General features: G+C 38.3%; 1 pseudogene; it reads left to right on the top strand.

Moving 5' to 3' along the window:
• Window positions 1-368: 368 nt before the first annotated feature.
• Window positions 369-2,105, top strand: LOC110680592 (annotated as a pseudogene).
• Window positions 2,106-18,169: the final 16,064 nt, after the last annotated feature.

The following is an 18,169-nucleotide window of genomic DNA, read 5'->3' as shown; positions in this document are numbered from 1 at the left end:
ATGCAAACCACTAGTTTAACAACGTAATGAGAAAGAACAGCCTATGACCAAAAGAAGGGAAAATCACATATGAGAATGTTAGCAATAGTAACGCCAAAAAACATAGCAACTCAGTTTTCAATGATTATGCCAAACGACGTTATGCCAAATTATTTTATGCCAAACGGCTTTATGCCGAATGGCGTCCCCCCGAGAAAAATACGCCTTTGACGGATGCATTTTCAAATAAATTTTATTTTTGCCTATTAATAATCAAAAATAAACATTTTTCAATTGGAATCCTTCAATAGCATGTAAATGAAGATAAACAATGAATTTTCTTATGCTAGTCTGAACTAGAATTACTCTATCATAAAATTAATTAGAAAATGCGTCAAGTTTGGAACCGCGTCAAATGTGGTACGTTTACGGTAATTAGACGGTACATTAGAAACTGAACAACATTCATTCAGCTGAAAAAGGCTGTATAAACAGTATATAAACACCATTTTAGCTGAACAAGTTGTTGTTCAGCTGCCAATTTACTTGGGTAAGGACCACACAAAGGGTGTATTTTATTCCTGCAGGTACGTGAGGTACCAATGGAACACCATGCCAGCCATTTAACGTGCCCATTACAGTCATTTGCCTCGAACTAAAAAAATGATTAGAACTTTCTTTTCTCAAATAAACAATGTTCACGTGGACTTTTTCATACCCCCTATCCTCTTTAAGTTCTCCACGTGGTATATGGACGGCCCCAAGTTTAAGTGAATATAGTAAACTAAATAGCATTCCCTATATTTATAGCTTGAAGAACTGATCCAGATGGGCCTGGAAGGAAACGAGTTCGTTACAATTTTGTCGTGGATCATGAACACCTATCCCGGTAGGAGCTGATGCAACATCCAGATTTGATGATTGATTTGTCGGACGTGGGTCCCCTGGTTGCAATGAGGTTCTCAAGGAATGAAACAGCCTATCTCCAAACGATGGAACGAAACTACAGGAGGATGAAAAAAACTCTGGAACGAGAGAAAGCTGATTGGATCAATGGAGTTCCAGCGGATTCGGCCGATCAGTACTACCACACTTCGGCCCCGGTAATTATCTTCCAGATGATCGATCAGAATCTTCAAGTCACCAACACAATACATTCCGATTTGACATTCAACGCATTGATTCTGAGTATCCAGCAAGTGATCAAATACGGTCACAACTATCGCGGTGCAATAATCGAATATAAGGAACGCCACTTCCGGGATCGCAGCCAGGCACCGTTCTTCACTCAACATATAATCACGATCGTGAACAACTGCGCTCAGATGAAGGAACTGGCTCAGCAAATGAAGCAACTGTATTGGCCCAAATCGAAACCATGCACTACGAAGATTTGAGCGTTTGCTGAACACCTACCAGCTTCTACGGGACGAGGCAGGACTGTTCTTGCTCGAGGAAGCATTTTTGGATTTGGAAATACATTTCAACGAACTCTTCACTCTGAAGTGGGTCGGAACTACGGTATCTGTCGACACAATCTGTGTTACATTGGAGGATTACTTCCAGGTAAGTTGTAGGGAACTCGTCATGATTTGTAACATTATTTTATACATGGTTTTGCTTTCTCGCAGGATTACAATCACCTTCGGTCGGTCAACTTCGAGTACGTCATAAACGAAGCCCAGCGACTGGTGGCCAAACGATACATCAAGGCCATGCTCTCGAAACGCCTTAGCAAACCTCGTCAGAGTGCGAGCTCATGGCAAGAAGGTCATCAAAGAAACGAAACAGATCAAGATGTTCTTCGAGAAGGTGGCCCCGAATGTGGCAAGAACGATTCGCCCATCGATGTGATCTCCCAATTTAGCGAACCTGCTGACGTGCGATGCCGAAATGCTGATTCTGGATTTGCACACGCTGCTGTCCAGCTATCCTTCGTTGACGGAGGATCACGTGGTGCGGTTGTTTCTACATGCGTAACGATTTTAGGCCAGCCGAGGTGAAGGAGAAGGTTCACGATGCGATCGTGTCCAAGAAGGTAACCGTCAGCCATGACAAGCAGGACAGTATATTCAAGGAGATTGTGTTTTCCGATAAGTTGTGGTAAGCGCAATATGTTGTATTTGTATTTTTATTTATCCATTCGATATAGATTACATTATATATATTTACGCATTAAGCTAAAAAGTTCTAATATTTTCGATGACATTGTCTAAAAGTTCTAATATCTTCGATGAATTGCTTCGTGATTCAATATGATGAATGTGACAAAAAATGGAAGAAACAGTTCTTCATTCCAAGAGTGGGAAATGGATAGTTTTTGAAAATTGCATCGAAATAAGCAATCAGTATGATGCATAATATAAATTTTCCGACCAATAAAGCAACTTATAGCCCAGGCTCTGAGATTCAAGTGAGTAAGCAAAGAGTGCTGTTAATCGTGGACAGTATTTCCGAATTTGCTGGATGTAAACAAGAGTGCTTGAACTCGATTATGGTAGAGAAAAACTTCCTCTTTTTTGTTGACAAGAGTCATAAACATTTCACATACGACGACAAAACTAAAGTTTGTTCATGGTCGCCTTGATAGGCCCTCACTCGGAATGTTTTGAGTGGAAAAAACTAGCCGAATGTGTCACGTTAAAAAGGTTCATTTCAAAATTTCCAGGAACCCCACAGTGCCGACTGTGCCAACGGTGGGACTATGGTGCTAAACATTACCGCATGGAGTGTTAGCATGATTTGAGGAGGTTTTTTTTAAGGATGTCTCTCTTGCGAAAGAAAAAAAATTAGCGTGGGGCAAATCGTATAGTTAAGGTCCTTTAAAATCATAAGGATACACAGGACTTAAAATTAAAATGAATAAGGTCGAATATATTATTTAGAATTGTCTTCCACCAGAATCTAAGCGGTAATCTAAAGAACTAAACAGTGGTCAGAATTTGGAATTTGATCGGTTGGTCACACTCAACGATTTATCAATCGATAAAACATATTCATGCTTTATGTTTATGATTGAAAAAAGGGAAAAAAATCAAAATTATCAATTTTGTTAAGCTAGATCTCCAGTTTTTGTGTATTTTAATGAAATTTTCAAAGATCATTAGACACATCTTGAATTTTTGACACATATTTTTGAACAATTTTTCCAGGCTTCAGTTTTTACTAAAGTTGAATGTTCGACGAAAAATGTATAAAACTATTTATCTGAAAGCCCTACACATAAACTGTCTTGAGCAAACTTAATCATCTCACCAAAATCTACAAACTTTGCTGAAGATAACATAAAGCTAATCCTTCCAATTTGTTTAATTATGTCAATTATCAGAAATCAAAACATTCAAACATTCAAACGTCAAAACATTCTCTTCAATCAATCAAACCCGGTATTGCTTTTGTTTTCGTGGTTGAGAAAATTTATTCAAAAATATATGTATTTATGTCTGAAGAACTGTGAAAATTTCATTCAAATGTAAACCCTTTAAAATTGATATTTTTTTATGTAAGATCCAAAAAAGTTGTTTTGTTCAATACTGTAGAGTGTAGATGTGGTTTGGTTTGGTTACATTTTTTACACAATTTATAGCGAACTTTACAAGCAAACAGTTGAAATATTTAAGAGCATTACAGCCATGTTCATTCGCCTCTAAAATGGACAAATTGATGTGAAATTTGCGAATAAGTTAAACGACTTTCCGGTGAGAATCGAACTCACGACTACCTGTTCACTAGACAGGGCGCGCTACCCCTACACCACAAGAGGACTCATGGACTAAGAAGTTAACCTGAATTTGATTTCAACCCAATAATCACGTGGTTCTCTTTCGCGAAGCGCACCTCTTTCGGAAGAATTTTAAATGCCCATCCAAACACAACGCTTTCTATTGTAGATGCAATGCCTAGCCGATAAACACGGATTATTTATTAGGTATTGAAAGACCACCCACACTACTCGCCAACGACGTGCTGGATGAGATTTGTATAGTGCGGGCTCCCAATGGGTCGTGAAATTCTCAAACGACCGGTTACGGCACATGAGTCCGTTGGCTCGATAAATACTTCAAAGACACAAATTAGCGAAAAAAGCTTCCAAAACCGTGCACTTTTTATTTTGGCTTTGGCAGAAAGCTAGAAATAATAAGATTTGAAAACGTTTTCCAACTATTTATCCAGTTTTTGTGCCTTTGAAAACATGAGTAGGGGCACAATTCGGCCATCTTTGGATTCCGAGATGTTTCGCCTTAAGATTCGTGGTTTACGGCTAACCAGCCCGAGTAGAAGTTATAAGGGATTGAATTAAGCTTTGGATTAGATTTGGATTGGATTTGGATTTGGATTTGGATTGGATTTGGATTGAAATTGGATTTGGATTTGGATTGGATTTGGATTGGATTTGGATTGGATTTGGATTGGATTTGGATTGGATTTGGATTGGATTTGGATTGGATTTGGATTGGATTTGGATTGGATTTGGATTGAATTTGGATTGGATTTGCATTGGATTTGGATTGGATTTGGATTGGATTTGGATTGGATTTGGATTGGATTTGGATTGGATTTGGATTGGATTTGGATTGGATTTGGATTGGATTTGGATTGGATTTGGATTGGATTTGGATTGGATTTGGATTGGATTTGGATTGGATTTGGATTGGATTTGGATTGGATTTGGATTGGATTTGGATTGGATTTGGATTGGATTTGGATTGGAATAGGATTGTATTTAGTTTGGATTTAAATGTTTGATTTGGGTTTGATTTGGATTTGATTCGGAAGGGATTGAATTAAGTTTTGGATTGGATTGGATTAGACTGGATTGGATTTGAGTTAGACTTGGATTGGATTTGGATTGGACTTGGATTGGATTAGGATAGGACTTGGAATGGATTGGATTTGGATTGGAATTGAATTTGGGTTTGATTTGGATTGGACTTGGATTAAGGGGACACGGGAGACCGTGTTATTTTCCCTATCTTTCGTATCACTCTAACAATAATCATCAAAACTTTGTGGAAGCAAATCTCGAGTTTTAGTGAACCGATGAAGCTGAAAATTTATCAGGTTGTGCACTACATATATAGAATCATAGTGATACATTTTCGCATCAATATATGGAGTGGTTCTTTGGGATTTGCTTCTTGAAATGGATAGGGTGATTATGATGACGTCCCGTGCGGCCTTAAATTGGATTGGATTGGTTTTGAATTGGAATTGGATTGGATTGGTTTTGAATTGGAATTGGAATGAATTTGGATTGGATTTGATTTGGGTTAGATTTGGATTGGATTTGGATTTGAATTGGGTTTTAAAGCCCTGTCCCAATTTTAGTGCCAAACGCTTAAGTTTAGGCCAAAACACATGTTTACTCAATTTTCTAATGTTTTCCGTTGGTTTAAGCCCAAAATTTTTTTTTTTAGATTTTGTCACATCCTTTGGCATAAACTCAAATTTTGGGTGTATTTTGTTTTCCGTGTCCCTTACAAAATGTCAAATAGGAACAACCCCAGTGGCCGAACTAAAACCCCTGTGGTGTTTTTGTCGACTAAGCGAACGTCAAACATGATCTTAAGTGTCAAGGTTCATTTATGGACCCAATTTTTAAATTAACGTTTAAACATGATATAGCCGTAATTTGAGCGGGAAAAATTGCTAAAGTTGTTGCAGTAAGATGCTCTTTCGTGTTATTGAATAAAAACAAGATTTTATTAAAAATTTTAGGACCCAATTGGTCTTGGATTGTAAGAAGACCAGTTTATGTGGCGATTATGGTGCATTATACCAATGCATAATATTACATAAATTTATTTCGTGTGCATTTGAAATTAATTAACGTGTTGATAGAACCAGCCCAATGCGAACCAGTGACGAGAAGCAACCAGAAACGAGAGAAAACAAAACAAAGGCTCAGGTCGGTTAAGCAACGCATCGTACGAAATACGATTCGAAGCCGACGCTAGAATCGTGCGAGTTGAAAACGTGGTAGAACGTATAAAGAGGATTATGCGTCGCGTCAATGATGGAGATGTGACAGTAAAAAAAAGCTCCGATTGCGTCATGTAGGATCCAAAAACCGTCGAAAATAATTAAATTGACAAGCACTGTTTTTCTCTATTTTGGACACACCAATACATTTTTGGACCCTCATAGTATATATTTTGGACACCCGGAATTTTTATCGTTTGGCGTATAATATACAGTCAGAAATAAGAATAGTCACCGAATTACTAAAGTTTATGCATTGATATCTATTTAGATCTGCCTTTCTTCCATTCCGCTGTTATTCTTCACACACATTCTTCATTTCGACTGGGTTGAAGCTTAGCGATGCTCGTTAAAGCTATATCCTTTCTCTATACGATGCCACTAAATTTGCTATGTGTTCCAAGGGAAATATGAGACATATCATGTGAAGAAATACCCAAGATTTATAAAAAAAATGGGTTTTTTCGTAAACTGTTTAGCTAGCTTTCGTACGAGGGATCCACCAATTTGAGAAAACCAAAGGGACCACGCTTAACTTTTATCGAAAACTAGCGATCAATGACATAAAATTTGAATTCTAACGATGGGTGCCGATGGCGGCCTGGTTTCAGCGAGAATTGCTCATATTGTGACTATCCATATTTCTGAGTGTACTTGCCCATAGTCTAATCAACCGATTGACAATGGAAAACCGAAGAAATTCTACGCTTTTAGTTCAAAAATTTGAAAAAAAGTTTTTGTTTACATTTTGAAAGATTTCTGACGGTTTCAATTTCTCCGTGTAACGTATTGTAACGGTTGGATGTATGAACCAATTAAAATTAAATTTATTTCAGATAAAATAAACACATTTCCTATGTACAAACGGTTGATGCAAGTGCGGAATAGTCCTATGGGGCGGTCTATTTATACGTAAGGCAATTTTCGGGATTTTTCAACCCCCGCTCCCCCCATGATAAGATTTTTGTATGAAAACTAAAAATAAATTGTATGCCGCGTAAGAAATCTCAAACCTATGGCCCCCCCCTCCCCCCATAAACCCTAACGTAATTAATGGGATCGCCCCTATCTTTCCAAATGGCATGCGAATTGAATTGGTCATTTTGATTTAAAACTGGGAAATTTGCAGGAAAATGGCCCAGGGGGTCCAAAATATACAGGGGTACAAATATATTGGTTACCTTACACGTTACTGTAAGACTCACAAATTTTTTGAATTGCAGTTGAACCAAGAACCTCCATGAGTCGATGTTCTATTGACTCATGTGTGGAGTTTAGATAATCAACGAGAAAGGAATCACCCTCCACGCGATGCTCACACAACTTACCCAGCCAAGTATCGAATCGCAAGTGAGGCAGAGTGTGAATGCATCTAATGTGGGCAAGTGACAGTATTGGTTTAGTCATGGATACCAACAGTTGACAATATGACAGTCAGCATCACAGAAGAAACGTCTAAAACCGATTGCTGTGATCAATCCTCATGCCACTTATTCAACGCAGTGGATTCTGTATCCCACATCATGGAAACCATACTAAAAATGAAATTTCATGGTTACTATGATGGTCCCTCAAAACAGCTCTCCAAAGGATTTCTGTTCCATGACTGGATATTTCCATGAGTCAATGGTCTCTTCAATATCGTCTCATGGATGTTTCACTTATAATATTTCCCCTGACTACTCCAATCATTCCAACAAAATTTGTTCTCATCGCACCTCCGAACGCACCCCAAACTGTTCGCTTTTCACTCCATCCTGGGCTGTCATCATTGCGATGACGAAAAGTGAAAACTCAGATCTCGCCAGTCGCCAAGTGTCATCCAGCACAATGTTCGTCGTCTATTACGAGGAAGTGGTCGCAAATCAGTTCGCGCGTGTAAATTTAGTGAATTTTCCGTTCGTAAATCCGCTTGGTTCGCTTCGTTTCCGGTCGTAAAGTGTTCCCGAGAGTGCACTGCCACTGGTGGTCATCGAAAATTCTGCCCCAATGTGGGCCCAGGACCGCAAAAGTGCAATCGAAAAATTTCCTCCCTCGAGCAAAATTTTCTTCCTCTGTCCCCGTCGTCGTCGTGGTCGTAGTTAATCATTGGTCATCATCATCAACTCAGCAGTGGTTTGTGAAGACTTAGCGCTCTCGCAAGTGAGAAGAAATCGAACGTCATTCAGAGAGATAGCCGGTGCTATCCGATATTATTACACCAGCAGAACAAACAATCGAAGAGCATCAGAATCGGGAATTCTTATCGCCATCGTTGCCGTGGCCGTTTTCTTCCAGTGGGATTAATCCAGACAAGTTGGTGGCAATAATCGTAGAGGGCTTCAACCGCGGAAAGCGTTGGAAAGCGCTCGTGAGCCCCCTTTGGATGGAAGTATGAACAAGAGCCCTGCTCATACGCCCTAACCCAGATCAGTTACCTGGTTTCGAACTTGAACAAGAAGAACTTTGCCTCGAATAGTCGGCAATTAGCACAGGTGAGATAATTTCCGGTGAAGAGGAATAGATAGTTATAAGCTAATCAAATCGCTGCTTATCGGAACGTCGATTCGTCATGTCTGTGTGTGGAGCAAAATTCATTGCATTTCTTTTTGTCATTCATAGTGCGCTTCATCGTCAATTTCTATGTGTTTCATTTGATTCGTTCGCTGCTAACATCAAAATCATGACGTATGTGCGTGTGCTAAATCAAACAGAAAAAAAAATCATTTTATAATCAGCGCATTGGTTCATCGTTGGCGGAAGTGTGTAACAAAACAACCTACATCGCCTCAGAAAAGTGACCCCTGACTAACATCATCTAATAATGCGAATGTGCGCTTTTCGTGTCGCGGTCGTTCGTCTGCGAAGGATTTTCCATAGACGGTAAGAGAAGAGGTAATGGGATAGGAATCATCATGGCCACCAGACAGCACCAGACCACGTCTATCGATCCGAATTGTATTTGTTTCGGAAGGGGGGTTGATGCACCGATAAAAAAATTGATTCCTTTTCGTTGAAATAGCGGTGGGTGGTTTAATTTTGTCCAATTTTTTGATAGGATATTTTCGAGACGTTTCAGTTATTTGATTTTTTATTTTGATACTATTGCTTCATTGATTTCTCTTCAACGATCCTCTCTTGGCTAATAATTTCGTCAAACAAAAGTGATTGAGAGAAACATTTTAATTAAGGCAAACAATAAAATTAGCATCAAGTCCAAAATGTAAACAAATTGGTTTTCTGCAGTAATAGAATATCCGATTCTTACATAATAATCATTCAAAAATATACATGAAAGTTAAAAAAATAACATATTTTTAAAAGGCTCCATGTCTTATTTTTGCTAATCAGGGAATTTGTCGCAAATACGGTCTTATCCTGAAACGCCACATTTCTATATTTCACCGGAACCGAGTTGTGGCTCTTTAAACAATTGACATGTTGATTACGAAACATATTTAAATTTTATTAAGTAAATGCAAGTTTTAACACAGTGATTGGCTCCACGCAAACATTATCAAATTTTCCATCAGATTCCTGGAAACTGTTTATTTTATAGTAACATACTACCTAATAAAACTTGTATGTACTTGTTTATACTTCTCGCGTAACAATTCAAAAGGGCCAATCCTCAGATCGTTGACTCTGAAGAAAATTCGATTTGAATATTATCAGCACATTTTCAATTCCTATTTTTCAGTATTCAATTCAATCAATGTGATTTCTTGCTAGTTGAGTGACGATTTACTATTACTACACGCTAATAATTGATTTTATTCTGAAAACTGACAAAAATGTGGGAAAAAATGATAAGTTTAAATGCTTGGCCCCATTTTCGATTTTCATCAAGGCATGGCCTTTTTTATTGGCCAAAAAAAGATTTTTATTAGCGTGCTTGGCCCAAGGCTAGGCCTTTTCGGTTTTCAATGAATGAGCAAGAGAGAGTCATTGGCCTCTCACCATGCTAAGGCCAATGACAGTTTGGCGAAATTTTCCGATTTGTAGGCCCTCTTGATGGAGCGAGAACCAATCATTGGCCTTTTCGAGTGGGGGCCAATGAATGATTTGGAAAAAAAGCGGTTATTGGCCGTTTAGATACCGAGTTTATAACGGTAAGTTTTATGATTATGTTGACAATGTTTGCATAGTTTTGTGGATGTTGGGAGATGCTATCGAATGGTATCAAAACCCGATTTGTTTACAAATGATCATTGGCCCTTTAGAACTGTTACGCCGAGACTTCACAATTTGCTACACTTGGTATCAAAAGGCCGACTCCAAAGGCACGTTCCCCACCAGTTAGGAGATTTTGTGTTATCGCCATACTTGAGCCTTTGAGGGAAGAGAAAGATGGGGAAAATAGGAGTGGGTCTCTTGAAGAGGGACAAATCGCATATGCGAAATGAGAGCATGTAGCTTCATACCACAGTGGGTTCAAACAGCGCCCTAAAGGGCACTGCAAAACGCATGAACGTAAAGAGAGCCTATAGCTCATTACCACAGCGGGTTAAGAATAACAGAATTTCATGAAGATTCAGGCCTTCTGAAATCAGCTCCGCCTAATAAGTGTTTACCAAGTAATTGGAATCGCATTTGTGCCAAAAATGGATAGTTACATATCAGGTGATAAGAAATTCCATAATCGGAATCATAACTATCACACCACACACATGAGTCAGCACGCTGAAATATTTGCCATGCGATAGTTGAGTCGGCAGTGGCTAGTTAAACGCTCTGACCAAGAGATTGCAATTCTACTTTGAATTTCCACTTTTTGGGATGGCTCAGAAATGTGCAATTTTTTTTGACGATACGACTCCAAACTATTCCAATATTTGCTTGTGCTGAGTAGCCGCCCAAGAATTGATCTGAAGCTTCACCCAGCACTTTGAAATTTGAATAGCTGGCTCAGGGCCAATGAAGTCATGCGATGCTCCATCGCGAGCTAGCTCATCAGCCAATTAATTTCCATCGATGGAGAAATGGTCAGGTACCCAGGTTACAGAGTTAGCTGAATTCAGTTCCTCTATTTGAGCTCGATCTTGAGTTGGCCGAAGCAAAGAGCTTTCATAGCAGCCTGACTATCTGAACAGAAGTAAATAACTTTACCATTACGCGCTGTTGAAGTGTTGATTGCACTCCACACGTAGGAGCAAATATTCCCGCCTGAAAAAACGGTGCAGTTTCTACCAAATGGATAAAACTGATTTAGCCTTAACTCACGAGAAACACACCAACACCAGCTCTACCTTCAAGAAGAGAGCCATCAGTGTAACATACTATATTGTTTGATATACTTCTTTTCCAATAGCCAGACGTCCACTCTTCCAGTGAAGGGAATTGTGTGGTAAATGTCCTGTAAGGAAAGTTTCAAGCCAATTTTGAGATCACTTGGAGCAAGGACAATATTGGTCCCAAGCAACGGAGTGTGTGTACATCTACGATTTACCGTATTTTTTTTTCCAGTACCCACAAACGGTAAGAGCAAGAAAGTGTTTCTTTTTTAAGATGTATGTGTAGTGGCACAACGTCAATAAGGGCCTCGAGCGGTACCGCAAGGTTTGTAGAGAACGCACCAGACATCGCCATCAAGCACATCCTTTGGAGATGGCCCAATTTTGATTGTTCTCACATCGCCCTTTTGCCGCCACATAAGACAGCCTTGGTCGGAACAACAGGTGTGTAAATCCGCTTGATATAGTTGGGTTTGAGACCTCAAAGTTTTACCAAAGGTTCGCCGGCATTGACCGAAGGCCTGCAAGTTTGTTTTTTTCTCTAAAATCACCTCCAGGAAAAGTTTTGGAATCGACATACTTGACCTGATCAATCACATTAATCTAACAGCCAAAAAGACGTAAAGGTCGAATTCCATCGCGGTTTCTTCTTTCCATTAAAAAGAACAATTTATTCGGGTTAATCGAAAGGCCATATTGGTCCTCCTCTCGGGATAAACTTAACAGTAATCTCACACCAGGATCTTGGGAATATACCCGGTAGCAAAACGGCTTACATGTAGCTTTTTCAAAAAATGTTTGATAAATTCAAATCCCTTCTGGAGCAGAACAGGATAATTCCTATCTGCTCCTGGAGATTTGAAAAGAGCAAAACTATTGAGTGCCCATTGAATCGATTCAGTAGGTACGATACTGCTAGCCGAAGCCAGAGTCTCATAACTACACTCAGGTAAAAAAACTTGAAAATTTCTTAAGGAATAAATTATGGTTTGGCGTTACAACGTTTATTGTTGAAATTTGGAAAGTTTTACTTATGATTTTTGGCAAAGGATTTTGTTACTGGTTTTATAAGTCAAGCATAATTTTTCAAATCGACGTATCTAACATTTGGATGGATTCGAGAACCGAATACTGATGATGTTCCACATTAGTTTTGCCGACGCGTCAGCTAGCTACAATTGTAGAAATCCGAATTTCTCGATTTCCAACATGTTTTAGTGATTCGGAAACGGTATGACGTATCTGCTGATTCAAATTTTATGTTTTGATTCGGCATATAGGTCACTTTACTATGAGCATATGTACGGTGTATGTGCTAGCATGAAAATGTTGACAGTTGAGTCGCTTTACAAACACATGGTGTATGTAGCCGAATTAAAAACACTGAGTAAAGTGCACATAGGGCAGAATTGAAATTTATTTCAAAAAATTGAAAAATGGTTTTAGGAATACTTTTGTTGGCTCAATATGTAGATTATGCGTTTTTCAAGCCCATGCAAAGCAAACCTCGGTCTGTTTATTTTTGCAAATACGTCGGATTGAAGAATTATACTTGAAGTTCATTTAATGAAATTCTGAATCGAACGTAATGATAATAACGTAATTTGAATTTTCAATCAATGATAACATTAGCCTGCTACTCCAGGCATGCTCAAAATTGACATGTTCTGTACATTTTGACTAGATTCCGCTTAACTTGTACCCAACTTCGAAAGCGGAAGAGTTGAGCTAGCAAAAATTATTTCAACCCTTGATTTATAAAGAGTTCATAGATATCACTGTAGTACAGTGGGGATTCGCTTCGTTGGGGGTCCGCTACATGAAATGACTCGATGGTTGGATGTTCGCTGGTTGAAAAATATTCCAACTAAAAAGCACTCAAATGTCAACAAAAAATGTCAAACTGACTTTGACGTCTGAGTACAGTCGCATTGAAGTCTCCGTATATAGAACAAATGCGTTTGTATATGTCCGTTTCGTGACGAATTGCTCTCCAGATGCGTTAGTGTGGAGCATTTGCACCAGCTGTCAGTCGTTCCAGCTAACGGGTCGGATTTCGCTAGATGGAAGGCAGTCGTTTTCCAACCAGCGAATCCCCGCTGTACCACTCATTTCTGCTGCACCGATTTCATCTCGGTTCATTGCATGACAATCGCCACACTTACGAGACGAAGTACAATCTTCACGTTGCGTTTCCGACCACGACACAAACTTTCACCCGTCGGGTCTAAATCGGTACTTTGATCCCATATGTAAAATTTTTAAGCGTTCAATGAACCATATTTTCACTGGTTCAAACTCATGATTATGGAAAACCTAAGATATTTTGCCTCAGTGTACATGAAAAGACATTTGGTTCATCTTCATCCGTAGATGCTACGTCCACACATCCGGGAAGAAGAAGTAAAGTCACCATAAGGTAAACGAATTTCGTTCAGTTGGGAAATCCTTAGATTTTGGCAAGGATTTTTTCAAGCCGACTATCTCTACTCAAACTGGAAACATTTTATACAAAGATTTCCAAGCCGGATCGTTGAGTAGAACAAAGAGCCTTCTTGTAAAGCCTTGCGAGCCGACTTGAACGACTCTGATTCAGCCGATCGGCGTCTGTTCCAACTTCTTCTGCATTGTTTCCTGAGTTTAGTCAGATCGGAATCCCACCATGGGGTCCCTCTTGTAGTCTCCACGACCGCAGAGGACATGCTTCTTCAAAAGCTTCCATAATATAGGATGTTGTAGTATCAACGACGTCACCAAGTCACTTGATTTTTTTTCAATGGACAGAGAATAGCCATAGAATTTGATCGCAACCCATTCTATGTAGAGTTCCCAGTTTGTTGACCGGGGATTTCTAAAACGCAAAGTCTGCCCAGTTACATTTGAATGTTCAAAGAAGATGTAGCGATGATCAGATAACGATTCCTCTCTGATACATGCCAATTCGTCAATTCGTGACTGATTCTATTCGAGTAGAGCGTTATGTGTAACATTTAATCTCTGGTAGATACCATGAAGATTGGGCGATTGATTGCCTATGTTAAGTAATCCACGATCTGTACATTTCATGTTTACTGAATCTAGCAAAAACTGGGTCAATAAGGTTATCCAGATAGTAGTTCGATAGCATCTCTTCTCATCAGAGGTGAATGAGTTTATTAAATTTTAAACCTCTTAAATATAATAATAATAATGATTCAATAGCATCTCCCAACTAATTGTCAACATAATCATAAAACTTACTGTTATAAACCAGATTTTCAAAACAACCAATAATAGCTTTTTTCCAAATCATGCATTGGCCTCCTGCTGAAAACGGCCAATGAACGGAGCTCTCTATATCAACAGGACAAAATCGAACAATTTCGCAAACTTTCATTGGCCTTAGCATGGTGTAATGGCGCGCTTGGTGTTCCCGCATTTCACATTTGCGTTTCAAACGTATACAGCAATAAATTGGTTGTTTATCAATAGAGTTTTACTTATGAATAATTGAAACAGTTAGTTGACTATGGGATTGATATGATGAATATAAAACCATATTTTATACTATTACTTAGTATTCATCTGATTCGATTTGATGCAGGCTTAGGAAAATTCAACGATCATTGACACACGAGCCATAATTTCAGCCAATTTATCCGCCTGCATTCAGAGGCGATTTTGTTTTATTTTCTGTGCTATGTTTGCAACCGAAGGGGTGTTCAATTGTCCAATAGATTATAATTAGGTTGTTACAGGCTGCATTACCCGAAAATATGAAAGTTATTACCAATTTTATGCAAAACATAAATCACCCGAATAGCTCGATACTGTTGCAGTCTGTAAAAGTTGCTGCTCTTGAACGCTCCCGTGCCACGTACCAAACGAGAGAGTGAATGTTTACAATCATAGGCCTCTCCGAATGCGATGTGCTACGAACTGTTATGGTTCGCGAACTGTTACACCCTCCGAATATGGTTCGATCGGCTTTTTTTTTTGTGATATTTAGTTGGAGCTGCCTGACAGCTTAACTTGTGAAGGCTGAACCCTCGGTCTGGCTTTTGCCAAGTTTCCCCTCTACCTGGACCAATAATCAGACGGACTAGGCTATGGTGCCCACATGAACACTGTTTTTTATTAGTACTGTGACGTGATAGTTTTTGAAAAATACCGATATTCCCTTGCTTCTGAGAAAAGGAAGCATTGTGAAAATCAGCAGCTCCATCAGAATTTTTTGAAATAGTTGTGTAGTAGTGTACTCTAGTCTAAATACTAATACTGTCGGAATGATTTAAAATAATTGGTTGTTTAAGTTTTTTAGTCATGCTATTCTGATTACTGCTGGCTTTTACGTAAGATTAGAGTCTTGAATGTCAATTGACGTCAAGTCTTAACAAAATTAGGTTGTTTAGTAGTAGTTCTAGTTCATTTCGTTTTTGTTATTGAAAGTATTTATTGGTCATTACGTTCATATATCCTTAAAGAAATGAGTCACTTTCCTTGTCTGTTTCAATTTCTCGAAACTAGCAAGTGTACCCTAATGATCAATCTCAGCGTCTTACTTTCCATAGTCATTTTTATAGTGAATAATTAAGCGTTAAGTTACCTTAGAGTTGTATAACAGTCTCCTACAAGATTCACTTTTCGGTGGCAAATGCAATGCTTCACAATGCCTACTTTCTACTTGTAAATTTTGCAAAAATGCTGGAATCAGAATATTTATACCATTGTTATAAAAGAGGTATTCCTATTATTAGGTATTAGGCAATGTAAAACCCATATTTAAAATAAGATTGTCGCCACTTATTTCTACTCAGTGAATCTACTAGTCATTTTCCTCAGAGTAATATTCCCTACGTCGTATATGATAACGATGTATCAAGCTAGCTAACAGTAAGAGTGGCTACGGATCATTGGTTAGAAAAATGCAAACTGATCCTCGCCAATAGAATTGATGTCCACTTCGAATAGACTAATTAAAGGGGTCGTCCATAAATGACGTAGCTTTTTAGGGGGGAGGGGGGTCTTCACGAATTTGTGACGAAGTGTGACGAGAGGGAGGGAGGGGTCCTAGCTAGTGGACGTAGCATTTTGAATCAAGTCCGTAAAAGAAAGGCGCTGAAAAAAAATGCATACAATTATTTTTAATGAAACTTCTTTTTTTTACTTATAAACTTGGGTTATGAAATTATGATTAAGCTTCAAAACATTCATATGACAAGATTGAAAAAATATCTATGAAACTTTAGATTTTCTTGATAAATGCAATCAAACAGATGTTTTGAAGCTTTAAATAATTGTATGAATATTATATTATATTCGCGTCTAAATTAATAAATTTATAAATAAACAAAATAAGTTTAATGAATTGAATAAAAATCAATGCTCTAACTACTTGCAGTACATATTTTTTGCCATTTGTTAACATGACATAAAGTCAGCCGTTTTAGTTTTATCCACATTTTCATATCCATATTAAAATATGCTCTTCTTGGCAAACATTACATTTAAAGCAAGATATTTATTACGTGAATTATGCCTTCAATGTTGCAGGAGATCTCCACCCAATCAACTCATCATTTGTTTTGATATATCGATGCTCTTGATGGAATAGCCTGAACATTAATGACGATAATAGATGCGAGTGTTAACAAAATTGCCCTATCATTAAATTTTGTTAATTACTCGGTGGTTGTGTAAGATATCAAATAGAGATTATTGTATTTGTATAATAATCGCAAAAAATCAGTGAAAAAATGCTACGTCATTTATGGACGGCCCCTATTTGAAATGCTAACAACGACGCAGAATGTCCGTTGGATCACATCCGAGATATTAGTGCGTATATATACTGCCCATAACTGCATATCAGTCACATTCGACATTTTTGACAATTTAGAGTTAATACCGTGAAGAGTCATCAAATGATGCATACTTTCGATCAACTTATTAAAATCTGTGATTTTGTTCTAAAAAATTCGAAAAAAATACCAAGTTGTTTTGTCACATTGGTAACTGTAATCGCATAACAGTCACATTGAGATTGTGCACGAGCCGCTTAATGTAGTAGCAAAGAAATTTCTATCTGAATTATTTTCTGACTATTCACCCAATATACGACATGAGCTGTACACATTTTCAGCCTCAAATAATCACTTTTGAGTTCCTGGTAATTTTTTGAAATTTTAGTTTCTTTCCATACTGCTATAAAATGCACAGTTGGTGTTCCATTTACTCAATGCCTACTTTTGTCGAATGTTACAAATATGCAGTTATGGGCAGTATAGTGCGTACATATAAATTGTGACGCGGCTTTAAGCAAAAATTCTAAAATGTGATACCACCACTACATGTTACGGCTTTGGTTTTCATCTAATGGGCTAATGGATTATGCCCTCTCATCGCGGTAAGGTCGCATAACCAAAGGGAGGGCTATGGTTCGATCGGCTTATTCGGATAAAAATCCAAACACTGATTTGATAAGTTAAAATTTTTGGACCATTTTCTATGTTCAACCAAGCATTGTTCTTTTTTATTTCCATTTGATTCTTGTTAGTGTGCAGTGGCCCAAGAGTTGTCCCTTTTGTTTTACAACGAATAAGCAAGAGATAATCAATGGACTTCGAATTTTTCGGATTGAAATTACGAAATTAGCCGATTGTAGACCCTCTTGAGGGCCTTCCTTAGCCAAGTGGTTAGAGTCCGCGGCTACAAAGCAAAGCCATGCTGAAGATGTCTGGGCTCGATTCTCGATCGGTGATCTTTTCGTCATGGATATTTTCTTGACCTCTCTGTGCATAGAGTATCATTGTACCTGTCACACGATTTACGAATGCGAAAATGACATCTTTGGCAAGGTTGGCTTTCTTTAAATAACTGTGGAAGTGCTCATAAGAACACTAAGTTGAGACTCTATCCCAGTGAGGACGTAATGCCAAGAACAAGTAGAAGAAGACCTTCTTGATCGAAAGAGATCTGTTCATTGTCTGTTTTAGGCAGGGATGTTAGATATAAGT

This window comes from Aedes aegypti, unplaced genomic scaffold (assembly GCF_002204515.2).
Source record: "Aedes aegypti strain LVP_AGWG unplaced genomic scaffold, AaegL5.0 Primary Assembly AGWG_AaegL5_hic_scaff_1632_PBJ_arrow, whole genome shotgun sequence".
NCBI lineage: Eukaryota > Metazoa > Arthropoda > Insecta > Diptera > Culicidae > Aedes > Aedes aegypti.
This window is presented reverse-complemented; position numbering and strand designations above follow the sequence as displayed.